Source organism: Gambusia affinis, linkage group LG02 (assembly GCF_019740435.1).
Source record: "Gambusia affinis linkage group LG02, SWU_Gaff_1.0, whole genome shotgun sequence".
In the NCBI taxonomy this organism is placed as follows: domain Eukaryota; kingdom Metazoa; phylum Chordata; class Actinopteri; order Cyprinodontiformes; family Poeciliidae; genus Gambusia; species Gambusia affinis.
This window is the reverse complement of record NC_057869.1, coordinates 8,719,644-8,734,437: the sequence shown is the minus strand read 5'-3', so window position 1 is coordinate 8,734,437 and position 14,794 is coordinate 8,719,644. Positions and strand designations below refer to the sequence as shown.

General features: G+C 39.4%; 1 protein-coding gene across 4 annotated transcripts in view; it reads right to left on the bottom strand.

Moving 5' to 3' along the window:
* LOC122819927 (transcription initiation factor TFIID subunit 4-like) overlaps positions 1-14,794 on the bottom strand; it is a 98,930-nt gene that overhangs the window by 9,604 nt on the left and 74,532 nt on the right. The window lies entirely within an intron of this gene.

Here is a 14,794-nt window from a genome sequence, read left to right as displayed (position 1 = left end):
GTGACTGTGTTCAGATCATTTTAAATTGAACAGTCTTGACCATTTTTTTCTCTACCAACGAATGCATCCTCCTTAGAAATTAAGGCAATTTTAGTATCTGTGAGTTTTTATATTAAAGGAAGGACTAAAATGGAAGAAGCTACTTTAAAGCAAATTACATTTTCAATCAGATATCAACAAATGTCTGCAATTGGTGCAAGGGACCAAGACTCAGTAGGTAACAGGAAAGCTGAACAAAGTTCATTTCAACATTTGTTATGAAAGATGCTGGACTTGGAAATGTTGGAAGCCATTTGGAAACCTCAGAGTTAAAGTAAGGGATCTAGCTGCTCAGAAAGCACACACAAAGAAGCTCACATTTTTGTAACACTAGCTGCACTAATAGCTTAATTATAAGGTGCGAAAGCTATTTTACAATATCAGTTTTTGTTTTAAATGAGGGCATGCAAGTTTTACTACAACTGCTCTCTCACACAATGCCATATCTCCTTTGCACCTAATAAAAACAGACTATACTTTGAATGCCTCCGTATATTATAGATCCTAAAGAGGAGAATGAATAAGGTATTGCTGTTGGTGACTTAAAGCTTTATAAGCAAATCTATAAACAAAATCCTAATTTATGTTATCAGAGGAACAGTGACCATCTGCATTCAGCCTTAGAAAAGTTTAAATGAATTCAGGCAGTTTATTTGTAATGTTTTCACCCATACTTGGTTTTACTACCTTTACTTATGACTCCTAGTTTCCAGTAGTGAATTGGCAGCAGCTGTGCTTGCATGTGTCTGAATTTTCATTCACTCCTTTATTGTAACAAAAAAAAGAAAAGGGTTGGTGCGGAAGGGCAGCAGGAGAAGTGAGGCTTCTTGCTGATCTGTGGCTTTGAACCTTGAGTGGCACCTGTGCCTTGATGCTGGAGCCAATATTGGATTTGGCCCAGGTCACACCTCAGGGCGGTGGGTTAATGGCCCACTTTGCCAGGCACACAGAGCCGCTCGGCCCCCGTGCGGTCCAACCTGCTGCCTCAGCACTCCCCTCCTCACAGCAGAAGTTACTGATAGAGGCTGCTTGGTGAGAAAGTGTGTGCGCTCGCTGTTTGTGCCAGTATCTGACAACACACCAGCCAACATACTGCGTTAACTAAAACTGCGACGTGGGAAGAAACCATTGCTCAGCATTCACATCTGTGGCTAAAGCCAGACTCCATGTTTATGATGCTATGCTACTTCACTCTTATTACTTTGATGGTGAAAATTCTTCAGGCAAGAAGGACATATATTGCGCAGACACAGATTACTGACAAATAAAAAGTTACAAAGAATTTAATAATGGCAAGTAACTCAGTCATTTTTTACCTATCCTGGCTGCAAATGTTGCTTTTAGCTTCCTTCTTTTACAAACCTGTGCAACTGACAAGCGGCATGCGAGTTGTCTGACTGAAAGACAGATTTGCTGACTGACAATTTTATCAGAAGAAGTGGCTGATTGAGTGACTGGCTGGAAGCCTGACTGAGTGACTCATTTACTGACTCCCTGGTTGACTGAGATTGTGCCAAGAAGTAAAGCTTTCCCACATGTTCTCCTGCATGCTGCATTTCAATCGAGGAACGCTGCCTCGTCCCCTTCGCTGTGTTTACAGTGTGTAGCCCAGCCGTGGGAGTGCAGCCCCACTCTCGGCCTAAAAACGCCTCTCCTACGGCCGCCATTAATCAGCAACAGAGACTTTTGCTCTCCTCTCTCCCTTTCCGGCTCTCCTGCCTCTCCCTTTTTCCTCGCTCCTCTACGCCCACAGACATGCTGGATGAGGCCATTTTGAAAGAGTTAACAGATGTCGGCTGATTTGCCCCAGGCCTTCTGACATTGCCCGGGTGATGTATTTGATGTGGAGTTTATTCAGCTCTAATAAACGTATAAAGAATTAGAATAATAATTCACAGATGTACATACCCAGATTATACGCCGGAGCCTCTCTTTGAAGCAGACAAGGCTGACAAGATTTACTGAAACAAGCATTGGATGAAAAGGGCTTTGGTTCAGTCTACTGATCACCACTAGAGATGCTCTGATCCAGGATTTTTTGGTTCCATTCCGATAATTTAATATTGATATCTGCCGATACCAATGCTGTTGATCCAGAGCAATTTTAGGCAACAGTGGTCTCTCCATGTAATTTCTTGATTATAAACATTCTTCAATGTGTTAAAGTCTTCCAACAGGCTGTCCCATTATGACATTGAGTCCACTGTTTTCTGTTATTACTGTAACAATCTAAATTACATTATGTATTTTCCAGGCACATACAGCCATTTCATAGAATAATCAAGTAACTATGTTAGCTCCAGTTGTTATAGAAATCCTGCCTATATCAAACATAGATTAAAAGAATTTTGACTTAGCATGATAGCCGTATCTGATGGCTTGAAATTGGGCCTCTGTCTCTTTAAGATGCTCCTACTCTTTCTGACACTCCCCCTTCAGTCTGTCACCACAACAATGTTTCTCCATGATGCCGTTCACAACCATTCCTAGCAGATTTTGACTAAGAAAGAGACTGTATGATAAGCTCTGCAAACATACAGTTTCTCCAGGTGTTTGCTAATTGTTGCTGCCGCTAGTCTGCAGGACCTGAGTGGGGAAGGTGGAAGTTTGGCTGGAGACTGAAGATCCTGGGAGGGTGTTCAGATAATGGATGGATGGTTGGATGGTTAAGATTTCTATGTATATTTTACTGAAGTGTACAGCAATATTCAGTTAAACATTCAGAGCAAAATTAGTAAATTCTGCTCTGAATTGCCATCAATTTTGGATAGGTGGATTTAACACCAGCCTAAGCCTGATAACCAATCCAAGAATCACATTGGTATCTAGCCCAATACCAATATCGAATTGAATCGGGGACACCATTAATTGCTACATAGTTACCAGCACTTGTAACACCAAGGTGCTGAGTCTCAGCACTATGACACAGGTGGCCTTTGTTCCTCACAAACCAAGCTTTTGGGTCAAGAACCCTTAAGAAATCAGTGCCGTTTTTTTTACTGCTTTCTCAAAAATGGAAGCAAGTAAAGTGCATTTGCTACATCTGTTTTTTCTTCTCTAAAACATGCTTTCGCTAATTTGTCTTTTTGTGATGGAAAGAAAAACAAATAAAGGGCACACAGAGGGAAATAAAAGAGGAACAAGAGTGAGGTCTGGCTTTCTGATCATTGCAAAAGGGAAAAAAATGGAGGAATTACTTTCAAAACAAACAACTTCCATTTGCTTCACAACTAAACAACAACAAATCTCAAAAATGGCCAGTTGTAGAGTATCTTAATACCCACATAAACCATAAAAACAGCTACACAGCTCCATGGCGATGCATAGCAACCGTGCAGAATTTCAGTCAAGGAGAAAGAAGGCAAAAAAACACCTTATTACTTCTAACTCCTGCAAGCCATTTTGGTCTCCAAAGGTTTTAGAGCGCCGCAGGCCATGTGTCTGCAGTGTTTCGGGAAATGACTTGCCTTCGCACGAACACTGCTATGTTCTGCAGCACTGCTGCCCCCAGCATCCCCGCTCAATTTCTGTTTAACCCCTTCCTGCCTTCCCTCACACTGACTCACTGCAACAGAGAGCTCACACCCAGCACAATGCTGTCACATTGTTTAGCCTCCACCAAACTAAGGCAAATCAGACCACGTTTTAACACATTAACTCCACTTCTAATTTGGCCGCTTAAGCATGTGATGTCTGTTAACGAAGAAGGGTTCAGGAGAGGCGTAAGGTTACACGGGAAAGGAAAGAATGAAGAAAAAGAAAGCTCCTGCTTCATTCCACTTGATCTACTACAACGTGCGACATAGTTTGCACACTTGAGTGTGTATCAACGGTGGATTAAATCTGCAAACTCGTTGACACAACACATAATTAAAACATCTTGCTCGAGGTTAGGAATTTTCTAATTAGTAGTGTACTGACAAAGCTGCAATTCCATCGCCCTGAGTTTCAAAGTCCACAGGTTACTGCCAAGATGAAAGCCGGCCCTGGAGCGCAATTCTGCAGGGCTGCTCATACAATTCCTCAGAAGACAGTCACAGGGTCACCGAGCTAAACAGCGTGCTGCACCCGGAACCTTGCTTCCAAACGAAGAAACTTCAAACTTTCCTGCCTGGAAACACAATCTCGCTTTTGTTTCGCTACTCTTTTTCTTTTCAACCGGAGAGAAACAAAAGAAAGTAAAAGAAATCCATAGGAGAAAACTAAGACGTTGTGTTTAATCTGTTTAATTAAAATATACTGAATAGGGCTAGCTAACTGACTTGTTATAAGTTTAATTAAAATATACTGAATAGGGCTAGCTAACTGACTTGTTATAAGTACTACAAAGGCTTTACACTCACGATCTATAAATAACTGTTTTTTCTCATGAGTTAAGTTATGTTTTGGGGTTTTAAGTTATTTCCTTATTCTTTCCATGTTGGTGGATTATGGGTCTGTGTTGGTTCTCTGATTTTCCATTGTACATCCAAGGTACAAAGAGTTGGGAAAACTTCCTGCTTTTCTTTAACTGGTTTGCAACCTTGCTCTCCTACGCTCTAAATGTATTTTTTCTCTGATAGATCTTCTTCAAAGTTTTTAATCTTGGATTGGCTTCACAGCATCTGCAGGATTTCCTGCTGTGCAGTTTAAAAAAAAAAAAAAAAAAAAAAAAAAAGCCTGTATTTAGATCTTTCTCACCACTTTAAGATATCAAATTATCAAAACAATTTACATTACTGTAAAGTTTATATCCAGGCTCATCTATGGAGCACTTTCAAGATGACAATGAGACAACAAACCCAACAATCAAGCTGACAAAAAATGAATGCTGCAAGTACTGAGTGAATATGCTGCACAGAAAAGAGACAAGCATTTCAATAGGGACATAATTTTTGTATTAACACATTTGTATTGAAAACCTATCTGCAATTAAAGCAATACACAGGCAGAACAATACTGAATACACTGTAAAATACTATTTATTTATTTATTTATTACATTCATGTATTAATAAATATTTGCTATTTGCATGAAGACCATAATCCAGCAAACAATCAGAGAAAGGCTTTACTAAATGTTTCTTTGTGCTTTCCACAGCAAGGATACGAGTAGCTGAGAAACCTCTCAGTTTGCCTGATAACCTGGTCAATTAACACAGGCCAAGTATCTTTGACTACATAAAGTATCAGAAGTAGAACTTTTGCAACATTAAATATTCAAGGCGTTTCATATATAAAATGAACCCAATTAGAGTTAAAATAGGAGAAGTGTAATGAGTCTCTAGTCAGAATGCTTGTCTTCAGAACTACTCACTAATGAGCCTATGTTGGTTTTCCGCACTTTACTTTCAATGGTGTGGCACTGTCATTTCAGCTGGTTTTTAATTTTTAATTCAAGTTGAATGAGAGGGCGGTGACTGAGTTAATAATCAAGGCAACGGGGTGTTTTGCAGCCGATGGATAGCTGGGAGAAGTTGCCAAATGAGCCTCGTGGTCCACTCTTTGATGTCTTTGCGAAAAGCTTGCAAGTAGGAACAACCAGTTAACAAAAAGCCTATCAATTCAGAGTGGTATTGAGCATAAATGACCACAATGAGGAGAATGCTTCCTGCAAATGGCCTAATTAGGGAGAATAGTAGGCTGGCAAAGTGGTATGACACTGAGATTGTGCGTAGTAACACACACTAAACTTGAGAATGAGATAAAGCATCAAAAGACAGGATGGATCCCTCCGCTCTGCAGACATGTGCTCCGTTCTGAGCTGTCACTCTTCACATGAACCCTCCTATGAGCAGTGACACATTTCACTTAACAACAAAAAGAACACACCAAGGGCCCACAGCAGACACCCTAGTAAAAGGATTAGAGAGCACGTTTACAGCGAGGGATCGCACTATGCACCAGCCCTTGATCTCAAATTGATGTTAATGGGGCCATTTTTGACATCTTTTAGCCATCCCAGACTCAGTTCCAGTGCCGCTGACATTGGTCCCAGTGCACCCAGTGTGGCGCCTGCAAACTACATCGTGCAGAAAAATTGCTGTTCCAATTAAGATCCAAGCTCTTTTGGGGAAGAGGGTTTCATGTTTTATAAAAATGTCCCAGAAAGTAACTCTGAGAGCCACTGTGACCCCCAGTGTCATTCTTTTTATCACACTTAAAACAATCTTTTAACAATCTGAGCATTTATAAAAGTAATGAAAATTTAATATAAATGACCTACTTGTCCAATACTTTTCTTTGCAAGCAAAGAGAGTGGTACAATTTGTAGTTCAATGACACTGAAATAGTTTTAGGGTTCTACAAGATTAGGAAAAAGTGCATTTATGTACTGTTTAATAGCATGTTGATGATGACAGTTAAGTCGTGTTAAATTGTAGAGCACATTTCAGCAACAAGGCAGTTCAAACTGCTTTATATCATAAAGACATAATACAGTAACAATTCATGACAGAAATTCACAACAATCATCAAGCAAATATACATCAAATATATTAATCAATGTTTCAGTTACCAGGAATTAAAGGCATCTCTAGACAGGTGGATTTTTGGCCTTGATTTAAAGCACTACTTCTCAAATAGTGGGATGCGCTCCCTTTGGGGCGAGAGGAGGTGAGAAGCAGGACTTTATAATTGTCTTTAATCAAGTTAACTGATAAACAAGCCTCCAGTCACTAGGTGGCAGCAGTGTTCAAACTAATCATCAGGCTGCCTCTTCAAGAAAGTAGAAGTAGCTACACAGCACGAAAAAAATTATGATCCCTAGGGATGATTATTATCATCAATTATTGAGAAACACTGATTTAAAGGAACTTTGTGTTTCAGCATCTTTGCAGTTTTCTGGAAGTTTGTTCCAGATTTGTGATGCAAAGAAGCTGAATTCTGCTCCATGTTTGGTTCTGGTTCTGGGGATGCAGAACAGACCCGAACCAGAAGATCAACAACAACAGATCTTTAATACATTGTGGTGCTAAGCCGTTCAGTGATTTATAAACTAACAACTGTATTTTAAAGTCTATTCTCCGAGATACAAGGAAGCTGGAGTAAGGACATTACAATTGGGGTGATGTGCGTTATCTTCCTGGTTTTAGTCAGAACGTGAGCAGCAGAGTTCTGTATCAGCTGAAGCTGTCTGATTTTTTTAGACAGACCTGCGAAGACACTGTTGCAACAACAGGAGAGGGCAGAGGTGGTAATTGTCTTTATGTGTCTCTTAAGGTTCAGGTCTGAGTCCATCACTACATCCCGATTTTGGACTGCATGCTGACTCTTATTCATTCCTACTTAGGTCCAAAAATGATAACTTCAGTTTGGTTTCTGTTCAGCTGAAAAAAGTTATGTAAAATGATTACCCATTTTACATAACTTGCTCCTCTTAGCATTGTTTTTCACGATCTAGATTACCCCACCACTTTCCAGGACCCTAAGAATTTTGGCCACCTAAATTAGACACAGTGAGTCGATCCAAATGGTAAAATGTACTGTTTGCATGTAGAACGTTAATGCATGTCTCACTTAAGATTTAAATTTTTAAAAAATCTTTTTTTTAGTAATTCTATACAAAGTTATGCTATGAACAGATTAAGAACAGACAGAAAAAGCCATTGCTAGAGAAGATCGCTGTTAAAACTATTCTATACAAAAACACAACTATTCAGTGGAACTTGGGTGGCAGAAAAATGTTTGGTTGAAAAAAATGCAGAAGCAATAGGGAGAGCCAAAGCTTTGAATTTTTATGATTGGTCAGCAAATCACATTCAACATCTTGGAGGAGATAGAAAAGGCATGGATATTGACTGTTGTTAGTGCTTCAAGACCCACATTACTTTTTACAAGTCACTCCTGAACCAAAGAAACACAAGCATCTTACCTGCCTACGGATAAAAAAACAAAAGGGTTGTTACTCAGTGGTCCAATGTCCTGTTTTCAGACTAAAGTAATTTCTTAATCTGTTAATTAAAGTTCCAGTTTCTGAGGAATGAGTGAAGAACAGTATTGAAGTCATTCAAGGTCCAGTGTGAACGCCTTTGTGTACATACTGATACTGCAATGATGACAGCAATTCTATATACAAGGCAGCTCTACATGGTAGCATTAATAAGAAATCCAGTTGAAATGGGAGGCTGTATTTTGAGATTTGTTCCCAATTTGAGTTTTCTGAAGGTTTAATTCCTCCCATCAGATTCTCCTTCCACAGGCCCACAAGGCTTCCTTCCTACCTGCAGAGGATTTTGGTAACCTGATTTAATATTTCGCATACAACAGCATCCTTTTTCAGCAGCTGTGACTGTGTGTGTATAGCGCTTATCTACATATTGACTCGGTTTAAATCCACACCCTTGTCTGCCATAATAATTACACATCTCATAAAAGAAGGTGCTGAATGCTTCCTCCACCTGAGGCGGGCAGCCGAAGGAGTTGCCCACCGGCGCCCTGCAAACAGGCCGCGGGCGCTGCCTGGTATCCAAACAGCTCCAGCATTCGCACAGAGCCATTACCTTCCACTGTGTAATGGCGTCTTTCTATTAGGTTTCAGCTGAAGAGAAAATGGCAACACAACAGCGACTAAATGTGTTACTCTCTAGCGGAGGAACAAGGCATTCGGAATAAGTTGAACATGTGATAAAGGGTGCTGAGGCTTGTTTGATGGGGATTAGCACATAATGTAATACTCTGGGAAATCCAGTGGCGCCTCCAAGGGATGGCCAGGTGGAGCCATGCCCTGTCCCCTTGAAAAATGCTGGACACACTCCAGAATATATATATATATATATATATATATATATATATATATATATATATATATATATATATCTATATATATATATATAAATAAATATAGATATAGTTGTCCCACTCATAGTTTTTTACTAGGCTGGTCTGCCCACCCCAATGAAAATCTGATCTGCTCAAGTTTTGGGAACAATCCAAATTGACAGGCAAGTAGTAAGCGGCCACATCCAGCTATGCACAACTTCCCCAAAGTTCTGTCACTGGAGTCTGTTCATTAGTCTGACAATTACATAATTTATGCAGTCTAAAAAATACATGTGATCATGAATCAAAATCAGAATGAGAGGTTAGGTAATGCCGCATACCAGTCGGCACAAACACCAGTGGACCATTTGATAAAGCTAAAAATATTTGCCTTTATCTGCTCGTTCATGTCTGATGATATTCAAGCATCTGAATTCTGCTGAGATTATTTGTCAGAAACGCCTGAAATATATATATATATATATATATATATATATATATATATATATATCATATCTAATTCCCATTGCAGTCAGTGTGCTAAATGGTAAAGCTTTAGCGGGCGGATGCCACTCCTTCCAGTTGTAGAAGAAAGACTCTCTGTGCAAGCCAAGCTACCACTGTACATTACACACTCAATGATCGATTCTAAATCTTAATTAGGGAAAGGACAAACAAGCAAAGAGGCTTAATGAACTGTGTACCTTGTCAAACAGCTGGATGATTATATTTATTGAAATATATGTTAAATTTAATGATCTGGGCAATTAGCTGCATACCCCCTGTGTAATCTCTGAGGGACAGAAAGGGGCCAGGGAGGCAAGCACTGGGGCCACAGACCTAATAGAAAGCAGCTGACAAATATTTGTCATCCCCAGAGTGCTGAAAAATGCATCAGACGATGTTGCGTTTCCAAATCAAGATGTCAGAGCCGTAACAATCCCTGGTGTGCTTCAGCCTCATGCAGCCAGTGAAACACAGCTCTTTCCTGCACTCTCAGCTTGGCTGGGACCTCATTTTATTTAACGATCTGAGATATTCTACAAAAACAATACAGAAACATAACAAAAGATTTCTAAAAGTGGGCTCAGTCGTCATTATCAGTGTCTCTTTTTTTTTTCTTTTTTCATGGCCATCCTAACTTTTTTTTTTCTAAATTGGTCAAATGGAAAGCGAGGGGGAAAAAAATTAAGCTGAGCCGAAAAGTGCGACTTGGATTTAATATTTTATAATTGCCAAGGGACATTCTAAGATCAATGAATTTTTGCCCGGGACGCACATCAGAAAGAGATGTACTTCAGTCTTTTTAGGGAACATTGGTCTATTTAATTCCAGTGTCTGATGCATGAGAAATATGCCTTCCTTGGCCTCCTTCTTCTTCCCCGGGCGCTGCTGCAAGCAGACATTACCACTTTTAATGGGCCGCCATGAGAAGAGGCAAGTCAGCCAATAACCCATCCTCACTAATGGATTGCTTTGTTTGTTCTTTTTCATTGTTTTTTCTCTAAAGCTAATTTTAGATGCTCTGTTTTCCTGTTAAAAGACAAAACAGGGTATTGTTTTATGATACTTTGACAGAAATCCTCACTAATGGATTGGTTTGTTCTTCAACTGTGATCTTTTCTTTCTGGTCAGATTTTAGATGCTCTGTTTTCCTGTTAAAAGACAAAACAGGGTATTGTTTTATGATACTTTGACAGAAACAAAGCAATAGGAATGAATCGTTTTCAGAAAAAGGGACAAAATACTAATTTACATAAGCCTGCTCTATCTTCACCACTGAGTCAGCCCCTTAACTGCTTGTTTGTTATACAACCCCCTGGGAAGTTCAATGCACATCAGTCTGCCACTGATGAGTGGGAGTCAGCGTTAAATATCTGTATCAGAGCTAGCATGAAATAAAGGTTGTGCAACATGCAGCTAATTTCTGAGAATTTCTGAGAAAGAGTCCAAAGTCCTTTGCAAGGACAGCTTTTCGTAGGTTATATAAGGATCTCTTCATTAAAACACTAAAAATTGCTTTGAAAAAATAATTTAAATTCAGAAGATGCAGAAATAAGGAGTCAATTATGATACAGTAAATTTAAGGATAGTGCTCAGTTAGGGTGAAGTCTGATATGCTTAAAAACATAATAAATCAAGAGTTTAGAGAAGAGGAGCTACTCTTTATGTTGTGACTTTTTTTATTCCATATTACTCTTGCTCCTCCCTCATCAAAGGCACTTCACCCCCTTATAGATGAAAGACCTCTACCAGGTGTTTATTTCTTTCTCCATTTATAAATCCAGACAGAGAATGAAGAATGAATAAAGTATAAAGCTTAAAAAAACATGTTTAATATAAGAAGTTTCTTGAATAAGCTGTAACAGAAAAAACTCTCCAGTCTCTCTAGGGCACCTCTGTGTAACCTTCAGCGGTTCCATGTTGATAACTTCATTAGCAGCTCTTGCGTTCCAAAATTTTAAAGTCATTTGGTAACGTTACCCCAAGTTAAGAATCAGAAAGTGGCAGGCGAGGGGGCTTGCATCCCTCCCAGAAGGAGGATATTTCAGCACTTAAAGAAAGGCAAAGCAGCAACTGAGGCGTTTTCAGAGCTTTTTCCTATGAGAAAGTGAAGGCGTAGGATGAGCAGAGACGGTTTGCACAGAGCGGTATAGCATAGCGAGGGGCCCACGATGTTAGGCTGTCCCCACGTCCCTGGCCAGCAGGCTAGCTAGAGAGCCAGCCATTACTGGTACGCCTCCACGGAAGCAAGGCAGAGGGGAAAAAATGCAGCAAATTTCATTCCTCAGAAATTTAATTATATCAAGATTAACAAGGGAGGTAATTAATTTCTTTAAGATGAGTATCTATTAATTGCCTGGGGCTCAACTTTGTTGTCAGAATCGTATATTTAACCATTATTCTAGGGCAAAGTTTTACAGGCAAAAATGATGGGGCTCACTACTTTGCTGTGAATATAAACCTATAAAACTTTCTTATCTAAATAAAAAAAATTGTGTTAATACTCCTATGTTAAAGAACACAAATACAAATACACACACACACACATATATATATATATATATATATATATATATATATATATATATAATTAAAATTCAAAGTCATTCAAAAAAGAGTGTAACAAATGCTTCAATTTTGCATCATTATTTTAATTCTTTAGAAGAAGGTTTACATGAATGCTTGGATTTGACTACTTGTGGATAACAGATATATTTCGTATTTCGATTTTTGGACTGACTAGAAACTGAAACTCTCCATATTACTGAAAAAGCTCTTTAAAAGTTGAGACTTCAGTATGGAGTTCTGGAAAGAAACCAGGTGGAGCTACAATCCTTTAATACATGAATCAGAATTTCCACTGAAGCATGAATAGCTAAAGTTGATCTGATTCACTATATCAAATATGACAATTAGTGAGGAATGCTGTCTTCCCATCTGCACTTTTACCTTTAAATGAAAAATTTAATTATTGACAAAATTATTGGCTTGGCTTAAGTTAGGTTAAGCTAAGTTGTTAGCTGGTCTCTCTTGACCTTCTTTTTTGATTTATTTAAAAAAAAAATTAATAATAATAATAATCATCATCATCATCATTCATCCCATGTAAAATACACATGGTTTTGTTGTTTCTTGGCAATTAGTAACTAGTGTTATTAGTGGGAATGAAGCATCTGGGTTACCAAATTATTTTGTTTCTGAGTTTTAATAAATTTTGAGATTGATTTATGATCTTAAACCTTAATGTAACTGCATTATCTAACTTTATTAAATGACAATGATTCATACAGTTTGACCAAATTATTTAGTCAAGTAAAGAGGAAACAAAAGTAGCTCACACAAGTGAAGACTCAACCAATATATCCCTCTTCTCATGTGAGTGCTGTGGTTGAATTTTAATTGCTTTAAACTGCAGCACAGAGAGCATAAAGCAGCCATGAGAACCACTTTGCTTTGCATTGAATAGGGGGAGTAAAGATTGGCAAAGTGCATTGTGTGAAAGCTCTAAGAAGACATGGCATATGGCCAAGAGACCCAAAAAGCTTTCTAACCACTCAATTCTGTTTGCTTTGTGCCCACAGTGGATATACTCAATTGCCTTAAGATGTGAAGTCAAACTAACATTATAAACATCTTGACATGATGAAACCAATAGCAGCCTCTATGTGCCCTCTTTAATCTTATTTATGCAATATATACAGTGGAAAAGCCCACACAGGAATCTTTATGTTTTATTACATCCTGATAGAAGTCAAGCTAAAGTCATAGCTACACATTCTATCCTGAATTATGTAAATAAATACATCCACGCTATAGCTAATAGACAGTAAATGTCAAGGCAGCCAAGGAAATTAGCAGAGGTTTCCAAATGAAAAACAGCAACAGTTGAGCTCCACATTTCCTAAAAACAAAGTTATGTTAGCTGTCTTTTCCATTTCAAACAGGACCAAATGGGTTCCCAAGGCAGGGTAAATAAACGCGGACATTAGTGTTTCTTTACAACTTTTTAACCAAGTTGTAACCAGAGTACTGAGAGCAAAGCAGTGGACAACGATGGAATGGAAGGGAAAAGATGGAGAGGAGGAGTCTGATTTTCCCCTCTACCACCACTCAGCTGGCTTGTTTCCTTCTTAACCAAACAGCCTGGTTGGCCTTGGTCCTCTGAGTCCTCGCAAACCCCCTCCCTCCAGCTCCGGAACCGTCGTACTCTCAGAGTTTCCTGTTTGTCTGGTTGAAGACCTGGCCGTTTTGCTCCCAAGCGGCACATTGCGAGGGACAAAGGAGGAGGGGCGGGCGAAGGAGAGAAGCACAAGACAGAAGGACAGAGGGAAGGTTGGCGGGGAGAAGGCAAAGGGAGAGACACTGAACACTCCCGAGTTGGGATTGATTTACTTCATTAACCAAGATTACAAGTTTAACTTACAAACCAGAGGTCAAAATTTCTCATTAACAAGGGGACCGTGGAGAACCTCGGGGCTTGGAGACCACTCTTATTACTGACTACACATTTCAATCTGTCTTTGATGTTCCATGTCTGCCTTTCTACCCCCTCTTTCCCCCTCCTATTTTTTGGCAGCGAGGTTGATTTTAATTGTAGCTATAGAACAGAGCATAGTTTGCCTGTAAGCCAGCCTCCACATCTGTAGTGAGTGGAGCTTTAGTGATATTGGGTGCAGTCCATAGCTTGGGGCTAATTTTAATGGTGCCCCCCTCCCCTCCTTCTCCTTCCTCCTTCATTGGAGACTCAGATTGTTTTCCACGTGATTCCTGTTAATTTAGCTGGAGGAAAGGGCATCAGTTTTCCTTGTGCTTTTCCCCCCCGCTCTCCCAATGCCTCTCACTCTATTGCCTCACTCCTTCTTTCTGATCTACAGCCTCAAAGAAAGAAGGTGAAATGAATTCAAATGGAAAAATAGACTGTGCTCACTATTAAATCCCTCGCCTACCTTTGTCCCTAGCATTGCGCCTGGTCGAGACAGATAGGAGGAAGCTTACGTGGCTGTACAAACTGGGGCAATTTAGCTGGTATTGTTGCTTTTACGTCAACAAACAAAGCTCTTCCTTTGATGTGATAAATGGCCTAAGTGCCTGGATGATAACTCAAAGCTCATAAATGTGTCAAGGATATTTCAAAGCACTAGGCATGTTAAACACTGCAGGACATTGTGCATCAGGGTAATTTTTACATCTCAGAACCTTTAATGCTGCCTAAGATGCGGAGAGGAGTTTCCATCTGTCTTACAAGCACTCAAAATACAAGCCACACAATTCAGATAAGATTCACCACATGGGAGAGGAGGAGATCACAAGATCTGAAAATCGATACGGGGGGAAATGAAACAGTACAGCGTTCCAGTCATGTTAAATGTGTTAAAGGACAGAATTTAGCGAGTGTGATACAGTAATCATTATGGGTACAGATGTATTTGGCAAGCTTTCTCGCATCCGGAAAACATTTTACGATATATGGCAAACACACCAAAGCATGTTCCTTTAGTTTGCCATAGTTACAC